The sequence below is a fragment of the Talpa occidentalis genome, unplaced genomic scaffold (genome assembly GCF_014898055.3).
Source record: "Talpa occidentalis isolate TD23 unplaced genomic scaffold, MPIMG_talOcc4v2.1 talOcc4.9, whole genome shotgun sequence".
In the NCBI taxonomy this organism is placed as follows: Eukaryota; Metazoa; Chordata; class Mammalia; order Eulipotyphla; family Talpidae; genus Talpa; species Talpa occidentalis.
In genome coordinates, this window is record NW_023605305.1 from 81,153,762 (window position 1) to 81,168,779 (window position 15,018).

At 43.8% G+C, this 15,018-nt stretch overlaps 1 long non-coding RNA gene across 1 annotated transcript; it reads left to right on the forward strand.

The window, feature by feature from the left end:
- The first annotated feature begins 6,561 nt into the window (after positions 1-6,561).
- On the forward strand, positions 6,562-10,820 carry LOC119236300 (uncharacterized). The gene is made up of 3 exons (XR_005123025.2): positions 6,562-6,653; positions 6,899-7,013; positions 9,245-10,820. It is a non-coding gene; the product is annotated as an uncharacterized LOC119236300 (long non-coding RNA).
- The last annotated feature ends 4,198 nt before the right edge of the window (positions 10,821-15,018 follow it).

Sequence of the window (15,018 nt, forward strand, 5' to 3'; positions counted from 1 at the left end):
ATCAGTGCGGTTTTAATGGCTGTGTGACCTCATGGGTTAGAGTACTGTAAACACTGTTCTCTCACTGGAGAGTAGCTGGCAGCCCTCTGTACTATGGTAAATATCACACTGATGAATTTCGTTGTGGGTAAAGGTCTTGTGGATTAAAGATGGTCTCCTAAGAGAGGAATTCTTATGCTCTGAATTACTGGGTCAAAAGGTGTGACCCACTAAACGCTCTTCCTGTGTATGCAAGGACCATTGTCAACACTCTGTCCGGGGGACTGCTGAGAAGAGGAAGGAGCCCCCAAGTACAGCACAGGGAGTTTCCGGCACACAGTGGAACATCACTGGGTCTTCTCTGTTGCTGGACTGCTCTCCAGTGCCCTCCCCACTTGCCCTCCAGTGAGCAATGCTGGACTCACCGTCAGCAGCCTGGGGTCTCTCTGGGACTGAGCTTTCTCATGCTCCTGCTTCCTTGGTGACAGGTGGTGACAGAAGCTAACCCTGGAACCACGGGCCTTGCCATGGATCTCGTGTCCTGAGTTTCCACTAGCAGCAGGGATTGGGGGGATATGCGGTGCTGTCGGAAGCCCTCCCCCACCATCTCAAAGATCCCTCCTAAACAACCCAAAGAGGGGAGGAAGAGCCGATCTCGGCTCCTCAGGCTGCATGCTAAGGGGTGTAGCAAGTGAAACCTAGCAAAAGCCGTGCCTGCTCTCCAGGCTTTATGTCCTCATGAGCTCCAGTATGTGGAGAGGATGATCACACAGGCTCCCAAAACCCTGGTTCCCCTCCAGTACACCCATCCTCCCAGTAGCTGCTCATGTTGGGGCTAGTGGAACCTTCTCTGGAGCTGGGCACAGGACTACCCCAAGAGGCCAAGAGGTTGTTGTCTCCATCTCCTCCCCTCAGGAGCAGGTTACACTGATGGAGGTAGCCTCAAGAGGCAAACTGGGGTGATTCTTGCTTCAGAGCCTCCACCCCCACCTAAGGCTAGACCTCATTGCACATTACGTGCCTGCTTGGCAGCTTCCTGCTTTGCCCTGCTTCCCTCCCTCACATCCAACTCGCCAACCTCAGAATGTTCTGATAAGCCAAGTGCCCCTGAATCTCAGGTTTTTTTTTTTTTTTAATTGAGTAAGATTGGTTCACACTGTTGTTTGTATAGTAGAAGTGCAGGATCTCCAGCATCTCAGTTTTTAAGGGATATATGATTGGTTCTCAAGGTAGCCTGTTCCTATAGGTAAATACAGGTACAGGGGAGGAAGAGAGAGAGAGTGTGTGTTTGTGTGTGTGTGTGTGTGTGTGTATGTGTTGGGGGGTACTTCCTGGAGGTGTTAACTTTTGAATGAGGTATATGTATAAGCATATGCATTTATAATAAAATGAGTACATATATTTCTCAAAAATAAGATAAACAAGGTAATTTCAAATAATGATGCATGTTATAAACAAGTCACAAGGCGATGTGCCAGGGATGGGATGTGATGGTTTAGGACAATCACTTTAACCTTTGGGTCTGCCCAGCTCCACCGAAGCAGCGGGCTGGTGGCCTTGCTGGTGCCAAGTCTACAGCTCAGCCGCTGTTGAGCTCACAACAAGGAATAGTCACCAGGTGTGAGTGGGTCTGCACTGTGCTGTGGTGAAGGGTGGACGGGGTTCACCTCTCGGTCAGTCACCTCCTGAGAGACAGGGAAGGGAACCTATCCAACTGTCTCACGGAAGTCTGGGTCTCCCTTTCACCCCCACCTGATTCTGAAACTTCTTGGCTCTTGGTGGTTGGGCAAAGGGGAAATTTATTAAATAACTTTATTTACCAACTCTATTATTAGAGGGAAGAAAAGTCCCTATTGTGAGTATTTCTGTAGAGTTAACAATTTTTTTATGACATAAAGTGTCATCGTGTTTTTTCGTGCCATCCTGCCTCTGTGCCCTACACCTTGGAAGAGGCAATTGAAGACTCTGCGGAAGCTGGTGCTGTTTTCCTTCCAGGACCGGAAAGGCCAAGGAAAGCTGTGAGAAACAGTCTCCACCGAGCTGGATGAATAATCATCCCAGAATCCTGAGATATATAAAGTATACAAATCAATAGAATTTTGTTTTTAAAAAAGTGGCTGCAAGAAAAAAAAAAGATAGCACCAGCCCACAGTGGGCTCACTCCCAGTTGACAATCCACTCCAGGGTGTAGAGGAGGAAATGGACAGCCACTTCCCAGTTATTGAAGGTCTCCCTCCCCAAGGATGGAAAGAGGCAGCTGCAGGGACCCCAACGTGGCAGCCATGAAATATTTTGGCTTAAAATTAATTAGAAGAAAAAAGGTTTAATGCATATAATTGATCTGTTAAATGGATGGATTCATAGAGTACCATAAAAAAATAACTGGGTTCTAAGCCCTCTCTCCTCCCCTGTCCTCTGCTCCAGTGTATACAGCACATACACACACGTTCACTTGGCACCCATATATCTTGCCAGGCCCCTGGGAGTGATCAAGGGCCTATGCCTTACCTTTGGGCTCATGGGTTATCAAAACTTCACTGGACTTTCAATTCCCCAAGAGATCTCAGTTCAGCAATTGGTACCTCTTAGTCCCGTGAGGTAGGGGGTCTTGGATCTTCAGAGTGAGCTGTTCTTCCTTCCCCAGCTCTCGCCTGTGCTAGCCACGACCACTGGGCAAGTGATGGTTGGCTTCTTACAGTCTCTGCCTCTTTAACTGTCTCTTGCGTCCGATGTGATCCCAGCTAGTTAGTCTGGGGTTGTGGGATGAGGGTACAGGATAAGACTGGCCTTATTCTCTTCTTTCTTCTGCTCCTGACACATTTTGAAGTAGAGTTCATATGAGCTCAGTGAGCTCTCACCTTCACCCCTGTTTTTGGGAGCCATGGGTGGGTCTTTGAAGGCCCCACTCCTGCAAAGCAGAGGATGCTGAGAGAGCAGTTGATGGGCTGGCCTGTGTCTCCTCCATCCTTCCCAGGAAATATGTGACCCTGCTCGCTAATACTTTTTCACCCATCCAGACCATGCTCTGGGGGATTTAGAGAAAGCTGAAGCTTATCTCTATCCATGTGCCTGGGGCTGCCAATGCTGGCCCCACTGAGTGGGACCAGGGCAAAATAGGGCTCTGAAGCAGGACCAGGTCATTAGTGCAGTAAAGTTGCTACTTGCACCAAACACCTGGAAAGCCCTAGGGTATCAGAGGCATTGGCAGTGGAGCACACTTGGAGCTATGTTAAGCCTCAGTGGGAGAGGCACACATGAAGGGTCTGCAGTATGATTTCCCTTCATACGGCTTTTGTAGGGCACTCCTGCCACATTACCGGACACCGGTAGACATGGTCACCAGGCTTCCAAGTGTCTGGACCTGCCCATCATGATCTGTCATACCTTCCAAGTAAGGTTGAGAGGGCTCAGTGAGTCAATACAAGAAGAAGGTGGTTTGTCTGGGGTTGAGCACAGGTAAGCCTGGAGGGTATGAACTAGGGCCTCCACTGGGCCCCCTCCTAGCTGGCATCTCTGACTGTATGGGGGACCCGAGGCCATTGTTACATGATCTGCATGTCTGATTCATGGCTTTGGTCTAACCACTGGATCAAAGAGTCATCTTAGAATCAAAGGTGCCTGTGAGCTGTGTCTGCGCGCGGGTGTATCTTATTCTGTTAGGATTTTAAGCCAAAAGCTGATGATTTGCAGATTCGCTGAGTTTTCAGTGACCTTTGGAAATTGCTTCTTCATGCTAGTAACTTGACATTTTTGTGTAGTTTTATTTTGTTATTTAAAAATTTTATTTACTTTTATTGAGTTAACTTTTTTTTTAAGATTTATTTATTTATTTATACAAGCACTGGGTATAGTCAGAAGTGTGGGAGGGTGAGAGGATTCACCAGAGACAGGTAGGAGCAGAACAGGCAGACTGAAGAAATACACTGCTGAGGGGAGCAACGGGCATGGCAGGAGAGGTCTGCGAGCCATGTGGGACCCTTGCTGGAGGCCGGGGATCGAACCAGCGCTGCAGAGGCTGCGGGGAGGCCCTTAACTTTGTTTTTTATCATTTTTGTGCCTTAGTTGTAGAGGATCTCCCCTTCCTGGTGTTGTTACTATACCAACCCTCCATGAAAGCACCTGCAGTCTAGCCCCATAGTCCATTATGCTCCACTCTATTTTGTTCTTCTCCCTCCTTCCTCCACCCCTGATAGTCACAGTTCTGTAATCAACTTTCTAGGGTTTTCTGTTTGGCTTTAACCCTTTGTTTGGTTTATCTATATTTCACATTTAAGTGACACCATCAGTATTTCATCTTTTTTCTTCTGACTTATTTCACTTAGCAACATCCCCTCCACTTCCATCCATGTTGCCACAAATGGCAAGAGCTTATCTTTTTGATAGCTGCATAGTGTTCCATTCATCTATTTGGGCACTAAGTCTGTTTCCATAGTTTGGCTATTTTAAGTAGTGCTGCAATGTACATCTTAGTGAATTTTTCCCTCTTGATTTCTTTTTATTTAGATGTTGATGTCATTGTCATCAATGGTAACGACATAGTGTTGGATGACTTCAGAGGAATAGCATTGACAGTGGTATAAAAACAAACATTCTCTTTCACTTGGTAAATGTGCCTGGAGCAAATTCCATGGTATCCTTTTTGTGACACAAATCTCAGGATGGATGTTCATCATTGAAGCCACCAGTGGTTATGAGAATTTACTTAAAATGAATGATTTTGCTTAATTAGTTGAGGATCATAAAAATTATCTAATAAATTGGCACATTTTAAGAGAGGACTTTATAAGCTGTGAAATGTATGTGGTCTCAGAAATTAGACAAGGAATTAGCAAATGCATGCTCCAAAGGGTAAAATTTCTTCCCACTCAAAAATAGACTAACAGCCAGAGATCACAGACATTCTCTGCAGATGTATGCCCTAGAGGCTGGGTCATTTGCTTTATTCTCTTTCAACTCTTAGTTGCTTGCAGGTCCAGGACTATCTAAAAGAGAGTAAGGTACTTATCTCAAGAATAAAATGTACAGAGATGCCAAAAAACCCAGGAAATAATGATAAATTGGATTTTAACACAACTAACAGTCTGGATTTAACCCTGACTGTCTGACTCATCTCAATTGCCTCTCCCTGATTCTGCCCTGTGTACCCACCTGAATACGTCGCTGTCTTCCCTCCAGGCTGAAAGCTGCCTGGGGAAGATGCCATCTCTGTCCTTCTCACCATGGTGTCTGGAGGTCACACTGGTTGTGCTCAATACGCCTTTCTTTTGTGAATGAATGAAGAGATCATTTTCAGTGGCAGGAGGGCTAGAACACAGGTAATTCAGGCCACCTGCTCCCCATGTAGCTGTTAGTCACCTCTGTGGACCTCATCTTTGGAAAGCCATGATTGAACAGGAGGAACACTAGGTGTCCTGCAGTTCTTTGCAGCCTTCTTTACTGGTAATAGGGCCAGTTGTCACCACAGGGGTTCATCCAACCAGCCAGCAAAATGAATCACATGCCATCTGAGTGCCTGGTGGTGGGCTGTAGCCTGGAGAATAATGAGCAGATGCCAGGGGCTCTGCCCCAGGAGCCCATGGTGCCCATGGAGGCAGATGTGTGGCACACAGAGAGTCTTAAGGAGAATGGCTCTAAGAGCATGTGGAAAGAGCATGAGAGCAGGACACACCATCTCCCAGGGAGCTCAGTTTGTGCAGAGGGTCTGAACTGAGAGTGAAGGAGAAGTAGGAATGTGTCAGCCAGAGAAGAAGGGGCCAGGCTTTCTAGTCCCGGCAAGAACATGTGTGTGCCTGGCCTGCTTTCTTTCCAATTCCCAGAGACTGACATATGGAAGACCGTTGGCTCTAAGTATAGAAAGGGGCTTTGAAAATTAATCTCACAGGTGGAGGAGAAAGTGATCTTTAGCCCAGTGAGTCGAGGAGTTACACCACCAGGTTTTCATCTTTGCAATGCCAAGCTTTGATGGTTTTTAAAATAATCCATTCTGAAGAGGGTCTAAAACTTTTCTCCATTCTGGTAGAGAAAATGATGGCACCTCCTTGACTGGAGATGGGATATAAGATTCAGGACTAGATAAGGTAGAGAAGTGTGTGTGTGTGTGTGTGTGTGTGTGTGTGTGTGTGTGTGTATACTCATGCATGGCAAGATTTCATGAGAGAGTGTAACTTACAGGTTAGAGTTGTATATGCCAGAATAAAGGAAAAAGGTGATGAGAAGAACTCTGATGCGCCCAGTGAGTCAGTAAGTATAAGCAGGGCTAATCCTATGATGCTTAAGATTGATGGGAGGAGAATAATGAACGTATTTCTTTATATTGGAAAAGTTCCCTTGGTGGTTAGACAATATGATACCATATATCACTCATTTTATCTACTATCTTAATACTCCATCAGCAAATAACCTTGGTGGTCGCACCCAGAAGTTAAGATACCTAAAGCAGAAAGCCCGGTGAGCAAGAGGGGGGCTCTGGTGCTGTCAGTTTGGCTTGTTTATGACAATGACCCCTGGGGCCATTGTGTGGCTATAAACCAGCCTCTGGATTGACACCTCCTTGTGAAGTTTCCCTCTGGGTGCCTTTTCTCCTTGGAAAATTCAGCCTGGATTTCTTCAGAGTCTTCACTGCCTGGAGGTCATTTGGGAACTCCCTGGTTTCTTCTGAGAGGATTTGAGTTCTGGTGAGCACAGCCTAAAGCTCCCTGGTGAGCCAGGAGGACAATGGAAGCCTCTTTCACTGCCATCAGGCCCCAATTCCTGGTTTCACAAAGGGGGTTATACTTGCTAATGGCCAGGGGTGCTCAGACACCATCTAATTGTGTTCTTCTCCCCTGGGAGCCCCTCTCTAGTTGGGGGACTCAGGGCTGGTTGTTTAGGTTGTCGCCCAAACTCCAGATGTGACCTCTTTCCTCTGTCCTGCTCTTAGACAGGATAACTTTCCTGCATGAAAATGAAGCTGATTTGGTGCTGGACAAACTCCGTCAAAGAACAGCATTCATATCTGGTTGTACATTTTATTGGCTCAAATCCAACCTTGAGTAGTAAGTACCTCCTGTCATGACCTGCGAATTATAAGCTGCTACCTGAACGAGGGCGAGACTGTGTCTGATGGTCCAGATGTAATCAGATATGGATGATAATGCAGTAACAAGAAGGGCCTGGGTGTTGTGTCCCAGTGCAGTGGGAAGGAGTTCTGTGACCCATTAGGCATGTCTGGTTGTGGGCAAAGGGCAGTGACCACACACTGAGGACCAGTAATCCAACTCCCACCCAGAGAGAGTGGGAGATTGGGGATCCTTTACTCAGTGTTGGCAATGGGGGAGGTCTAGGCTGCTTGCTCAGATGGGTGGAGGTGAGGCCTTTCCTGTGGGTGCTTGACTGGAGTAGAATAGTCATTGTCTAAAGCATTGTTTCCTGACCCCCTCCCCCCTCCTTTCCTGTTCTCTGACTATGAAGAATGGGCTTTATTGGGACATTTTTTTCTAGTCTGTGCCTATTGGCATTCGACTTGCTCTGTTTTTTCAGCTCTGAGTCTGGAATACATGAGACAAACTAACAGCCTGCAGAACTCCCCACCATATATTTCTTGGGGTTCAAGGTCCCTCGCTGGTCTGTGTTCTCTCCTTTCAGTCTGTTTACATGTATTTTCATATGAAATTCCGAGTTTCTAGTTGTCCTTAGGGAGAGGAATAGAGATAAGTCTGCTTATTCTATCTTCCTAGGAGCTTGTTCAAATTTTAATATGGAATGAAAGCAAGAAAGAAACACCTTGGTTTAGACTAAGACACCAATTTGGTTAAAATAATTTGTCTACCCTCATGTCTATGTCATAGCATGGACACTCACAGGCGTGGGAATTCCCCTAAATGTGACTTCCTTATCTTTGGAGAGTGGGCTAGTTTCTGAATTTCTCAAAGTAACCAATTTTTAATTTTTATAAAACTATAAGAAATCTTATATAAAAAGCATTTCCTATTAGTTTAAAAAATTGTTTGGCACGGTCTCTAGGACTGGCCATTTTACCTACCCTGCCAAACTCACAGTGCAGTAATGAGAAGGGTCTGGATGTTGTGGGAAGGAGTTCTGTGATCCCCTAGGAATGTCTGGGCATAGGCAAGAGAAACATAAATAAATATGTACTAGATATTAATATACTTTCTAGAAAAATTACAGGAAGTTTGGGTATGAAATGAGGTCGTACCATAGATAGGGGATATAAGTAAGAGTTTCCTTTTCCTGTTACATTTCCATGATCTTCCTTCAACCACTTCTAAGAATAGATGGATGACTGTGTACTCTCTTTTATAAGTAATCACATCAGAAGAGAAATGTTTTCCCCACCAGTTTGGTGCTTGGTAAACACATACCTCACTTTTTTTTTTTTTTTTTGACCCAGGAAGCTATTAGTGCAATATGTCTATTTTTAACTGCTTTCTAGTTAGAGGGTTCCAGGTGGGAACCATACCTCTTGGTTTCTATGTTTGGCTCTGAAACTCATGCTGAATAAGACCTTCACCTTGACATACTTCATTTCCCCTTCTGGAAGCTACAGGGGTTGTCGGTTCCTATATGGAGAATGGCCAAAAACAAATCTTTACGTTAAAAAGAAACCCTGACTGGCCACAAGATTATGAATTTCTGCCCTCCCTCCATTACATCCAAATTTGGGTTTTTTTTGTTATTGAGCCCAAGGATTCATGCAGCTCAAACAAAGTAATATACATTATAAATTAAAAACCAATTTTCCTCTTGCTTTGGAAATCAAAATGCAGGGTTTGTCAAATCCTTCCTTGGAAAACTGGTCCTTTACAACTGAAAAACTAGGAGACACAGTTTATTTGTCTTGGATGAAAAACCAGAAATACTCAAAAACTATTTTTTTTATATACCTGTGTTTCAAATATGACAAGACAATTTGAGAGGTCACCTGGTCTACCCTCAGCCTCCGCCATGGAAATCACTTTCATGATCGGCATCATCATCATTGACTAGCAATGACAATTTACTCATGAACAGCAAAAAATACAAAGAGGAATTATTTTCTAGCTGCCAGGTGTGAATTGAAAAGATTCTTCTGTTTGTTTTGGTAATTCAATTGCCCAAATATGCACAGTTGTCCTTGAGCATTCAGGCCCATTTTTTCCAGCTAAGTTAACATGCCCGAGGAGGTCAGTTTTACTCTGAGACAAAGGGGGGGTCCCTGTGGATTGCTGTGTTTTCAAATGTTAACCTAGTCATTTGAAAACCTTGGCTATCTGTTGCTTACATGCAGATCTGGCATATGCTACCTTGTTTCCTGATGAGAAGAGGATAGAACTGCAGAATCCATACTCCCTGCCTGGATGCTGTGGAATCTAAGTTGTCATATGTAAAGAGAGACAGAGATTGGGGACATCAAAGACAAGAGACTGGGAAAATCCAAGATTGAGGACTGTTTTAGCCTCAATCTGCTGGAAGATGGCCAACTTCTATCTGCCATAAACTTATAAAGAAACAGATTTCCAAACATCAGAAACTCTACTTTACACACTAACTTCTGCTAAAAGATGCCTGAGGTCCACAATGATCCATCTTCAAGCAGGCATGGTGTTGAGAGCAGAGGTGACACTTGAATCATGTTGAGATGGCATTATGACAAAGGGACCCAGAAATGCATGCCTCCCATTTTATAATCATCACTTTCATTGTGGGACTACAGGAGGGATCTCACATGTCAGAGACAAAGTAAATGCGGATCAAAACTACTCCCAGCCTGTTAGTAATGGTGTCCCCCAGCTAGATTGGAGGAGGGGTTCCTCTCTGCTAATTTCCTATCTGACCATCAGGTAGATAGCTTTGGAGAGAGAAATCCCTTGCATACTTTGGTGAGGAGGAGATGAGAAGACAGGGAGGAAATTCAAAGCATGACTCAAGACAACAACATCAGCATCACCTGAAAGTTTGTAAGAGATGCAGAATCTGGGGCTCCAGCCAATACCTACCCAATCAAAACCACTATTTAGAACAAGATCTTCATGTGATTTGCTACGCATTCATGTTAGAGGAGCCTTCTCTCATTGGCATGTCTGTGCCATCATACACAACGATCCTGCTCTCTAATCAGGGGACTTTCTACCCCAAGTCTGATCAATTGGTTACTACTCTATTATTTGGAGGAACAGAGACTGGAGGAGCTGAGACTGCCTGCCAACTGCTTGTGTAAAATGCTAGTTTTCAATTTCTCTACTGTTGGATTTTCTCTCCATATTTGTTTGTGAGAGACTCCTGACAAAATAGCACAGACTGGGTTGCTGGCACCATGAATGCTGACTTTTTCAAAGTCCTGGAAGCTCAAGATAAGGGTTTTGTATGGCAAATTTATGCTGCGGGATCTCTTCCTAGCTTGCAGGTGACCACCTTCTTAGAGACCCTTTTCATAAAGGCACTAACTCCATCACAAAGACTCCACCCTCAAGACTTTGTCTAGTCATATAGTTACCTCCAAAACACCCCATCTCCTAATTACCGTCATGTTCAGGATTAGAACTTGAACATATGAATTTGAGGGACCACCATTCAGTCCACAGCAGTACTCATGTGCAGTGTGACTTTAGAAGATGCAACATTGCCCAAACTTTTTAAGTTACAGAACCCTGTTTTGAGAGTTCACACATGGTGTGATTAATGTTTCAGAACATGGTATGGGAAGCTCTCCTCCATGAGGAGTTGTTCTTGTTGAAGCGTGTGGAATAAAGTCCCTCCTCAGCATCCATCCTGATAGGAGATGGAGTTTAATGGTTTGCAGCTCGAATTTTCGAAGGTTAAGCCATCCACAGGGAAGTGACATCTCATATGTGAGGGTTAGGAAGCTGAGTCAGTGCCTAAAGCAAAATGGCATTTTAGTCAAAATGTTCTTTCAGATACTATTAGAGATTATAGACTGACTTGCCAACCATCAGTCATGAAGTCTGATATAGCTTTTGAGGTATCAAGTGCTGGCACTTGTCACTCTTTCTTGAGGTGAGTGCCAGGTCAAGTATCTAGACACTCTATTTTGAAGAGCATGCATCTTTAACTTTTAGAATCACATCCAACATGAGTTGTGCACATTTTAGGCTTAGGGTGGAATGAAGACACTGAAGGATCAGTGTATTCATGTCTCCTGTCTGTGGTGGGCACATGCTTGCTGGACTTGCCCATGGGATTATCTCTACTATATTAATATTTCTGTGTCTCTTTCTCTTAACATGTATTATTGAATGTACTTTCACTAGATTAACATATGCTGCAATGCCTCTCTGTTGTGCATGCAATTTCAGAGAGGATTTTTTGCCAGGATGAAGGCCAGATGCTTTGTTTAGAAAGATTACAAGGTAAATTTCGTGTAGTCCAATTGTCTGATCCTTAAGTCTTAATGATTTCAGACTTTTAACAACAGCATATCATTTCTCTAGTTAATCAAGACCACTGAGCATATGTGCCCAAATGTCAATTTACATTGAGAAATACAGCTATTGTACAGACTGGAATGCTGGTATCAGCAGGTCGTCACAATTTTCATGTATCCAGCCTACCTGGAAAGCCAAATTATGTTTATAAAAGTAATTCTAAAATTTTCAGCATGAAATGAAACTGGCCCAAGGTTGTTTGCCAAAAGATTTTGGTGGACTGAGGGTTAATTCATCTCTCAAGCAAGTGAGTCATTGTGTTCACTTGTATTTTGGGAAAGGTCTGTGAACTTGGCAATTGGGAAATTACATGGACCAATGGCAGACAAATCACTTTCATGTCCACCTGAATTCACCTTCTCCCACACCTTCACAGAGAACTAAACTTATGTGGTTTCCAGGGAAAGCAGAATAAGGTTCGCTGCTCAGCGTGATGACCACTTCCCTTTGTGTTGCTTTGTATAATGGGATGAGGACCTTTACTCTCCCCCCTAACTCACTTTGTTGGCCAAGTCTGTGGCCAACACAGGAGAAAATTACAGCCTGAGGGCCGCCACTAAGACTTCGGGTGGTATTTTCTTTTAGAGTCTCTTTTATTGAAGGATCATTAATCTGAGCAGTGGAACTTTCCCCCCTCATGAAGGTCACACCCCTAACCTCCCATGGATAACAAGATTCCAACTATTAAGATGAAACTTGCATTTTCCCACCCTTCCTTCTCTTATTTATAACCCTTACTTCCTCTCCACTTCCTCCTGAGAAGTGTTGATCATTAATCATATAAATATTTCTTCATTTTCTTATTTCTGTCTATTGACCTAAGTGCAGCCTAAGGCAGGGGTTCACAAAGCCTTTCTAAAAGCCCTTGGTAAATATTTTTGCTCTGTGGGCCATGCAGTCTTTGTCAACCAAACCCTTAGCTTTACCTGAGAAACACAAAAACCACCCAGGAGAATACAAGCATGAAAGAGTTTGGCTGTGCTCCAATAAACTTAATTTTTGGATGCAAAAACTTAAGTTTCATATATTTTTTATGTGTAACAAAATGTTCTTTTGCTTTTTTTCCCAAAATATATAAAATGACTTGAAGCTCCTGGCCTGTCCAAGAAGCAGATGGCAGGCTGTAGTTTGCGGATCCTGGCTCTAAGCAAGAGAACTGCCTCTGGTTTGGGAAACTAGGGCACTTCCCTGGCTTTCTGTCTGGACCTTGGTGCAGGAAGGTGGGATCCTTTAGCAATTGCAAATGTGGGCTTTGTAATCAGACACAACTAGGTTCAAACCTTGGTATGCATCCCGTCTCTGAACAACAGTTTCCTTATCCATAAAATTCATATTTCTATACCTATGGGATTAACTGATACAACACATGTGAAATGTTTAGTGTAGATTCTGCTATATGGTAAACAAAATACACAGTAGTTCTCATTATACGATTATTGTCAGGTGACCAGTGCTTTCCTCTTGTGACTGGCCTACCTGCCCTCACTTGGGGCACGGCAGTATCCTTTCTGCTGCTCAGGTTTTAAATGAGAGGACATTCAAAACAGTGTCAAGCTCATATCTAAAAATGTCTATGATTTTTTCCTTCTTGTAACATAACCTCTTGCTTTTAAGTGTATTAAAGATAATCAGTATTTTAAAAAGTGTATGTTCTGGGCCTCCCCGGTGGCGCAGCGGTTGAGTGCTGGGTTGTGAAGCTGCCCGCAGCCTCTGCAGCACCGGTTCGATCCCCGGCTGCTCCCCGGCCACCGGAGGAGGGTCCCACATGGCGCGCAGACCTCTCCTGCCGCCCGCTGCTCCCTTCAGCAGTGTACTTCGGTCCTTCTGCCTGCTCTGCTCCCCGCTCTGGCTCTGGTGAATTCTCTCACCCTCTCGCACTTCTGACTGTACCCAGTGCTTGTATAATAAATAAATAAATCAATAAATCTTAAAAAAAAAAAAAAGTGTATGTTCCAAGAGTGGATCTTGGGCTTTTGGAAGACAGAGCTATATTTGTGAGAAACAGGGTGGGAGAAACACAGGAGTTTTTATTCTAGTGGTTTGTATTTAACAGAAGAATTGACCCTTTGTCTCACTTCTTCCTGGTCCAGTTGACAGTTAACATGAAACAAAATTCTTTTGGATTCCTAGGGGAGAGGTGTCATCATCTGAAAAAGAATCTGGCACTCAGTGAGCCCCTTGGCACCTCCATTATGATAGCATGATGTTGATGGCACTCAATTTAAAGAGCCCAGGTGAAAAAAGATCCACAAAATGAAAACAAGGCTGCAAATGCAGATAGCGTATCTTCAGTTCAGCTAAGTGAACTGTGCCATCCAATTATTTCCAATTACAATTGCGTTTCTTTCTTTAATGTTTTCTATGCCGATATCCAAGTTGCTAATGAAGCAGGCCCCTGCTTTATGATCTCCATTGCTGCAACTTGCTGGGCTTAATTGCTTTGTCTCCATAACAGACAGACATTCTGAACAATTAGACAATAATAAGGAAGAAAGACGGGGAAATGGCTTAGATTCTTTCGTTTTAATTACGCTGATAGTGCACCCTACCGTTCTGAATCAATGCTGAAGTGCTATTTTTGATAGCATTCAATAACATCCAACTAGAGCTAATAAATTTATATTTCTAATGCAAAAGAACCCCCTCCTCTGTCTCAGCTGATTGTTGCTTTTTGTAGAACAGCAATACTTTCTACGCACATGGCATGTTTCAGCTCCAGTTTCCTTCACAGTTGTTCTGCTGCTCTGTATTGCTTCTGTTTTAGATAGAGAGAAAATAGAGTTGTTTAAGCTGGCTCAAGTTTGCATAGCATGTTGGGCATTTAGTTGCCCAAATATTTCCAGGAATGCCTCTTGAAATTCATGTTTGCAAGGATGCCTTTTAAAGATGCCAAATTATAAGTAGGATGCTCAGACTCCAGTCAGTTCTGAGTGTTGAGAAATACAAGGTCTGTGTGATCTGGTCCCTGCCTCATCTCCAACTTACATTTCACTCTGCCTGCTGTCTCACGTTGCATTGATCTTTCAGTACCATGGACAGCACAAGCTCAGCCTTGCCTGATGGTCTTGTCTGCCTGTGCCTACGTGGTTTATTTTTATTCTCCTGCCTCAGGTCATGTGCCATCTCCTCAGAGAGGCCTTCCCTGATCCCTTTATCTATTTGCTACTGTTCTTACACGTCTATCCTTTCCATTACTCTCTTTCATTTGGTTGGATTATTTCATTTAACTGTTTCTTCCACCGTACAAATTGTATCACATATTTCCTTCTCTGTGCATTTGTTAATCATCCCCAGGGCAGGGATTACTTCTGCTTTGTTAACCACCATATAACTAGTAAGTTAAAAAGAACTTGAAACTAGTGGGTATTTCATAAACAATTTTTGAGTGAATAAATGTATAAGTGAAAGGATACATCCTTTTTCTTTCCTGCTGTGAGTCCCCGGACAGCTATAGACTGCTGATAACTTATCCAACTTTCCAATTGAAACCAATGTGACTGGCCTCCCTCATAGGACTGTGAATTCCTTGAAGGCAGGGATGTGGCCAGGCAGACTTTTTTATTCCCAATGTCTAACATTGTATCTCTATGTAGTTGTGGATCAGCAAATGTTAGTGAAA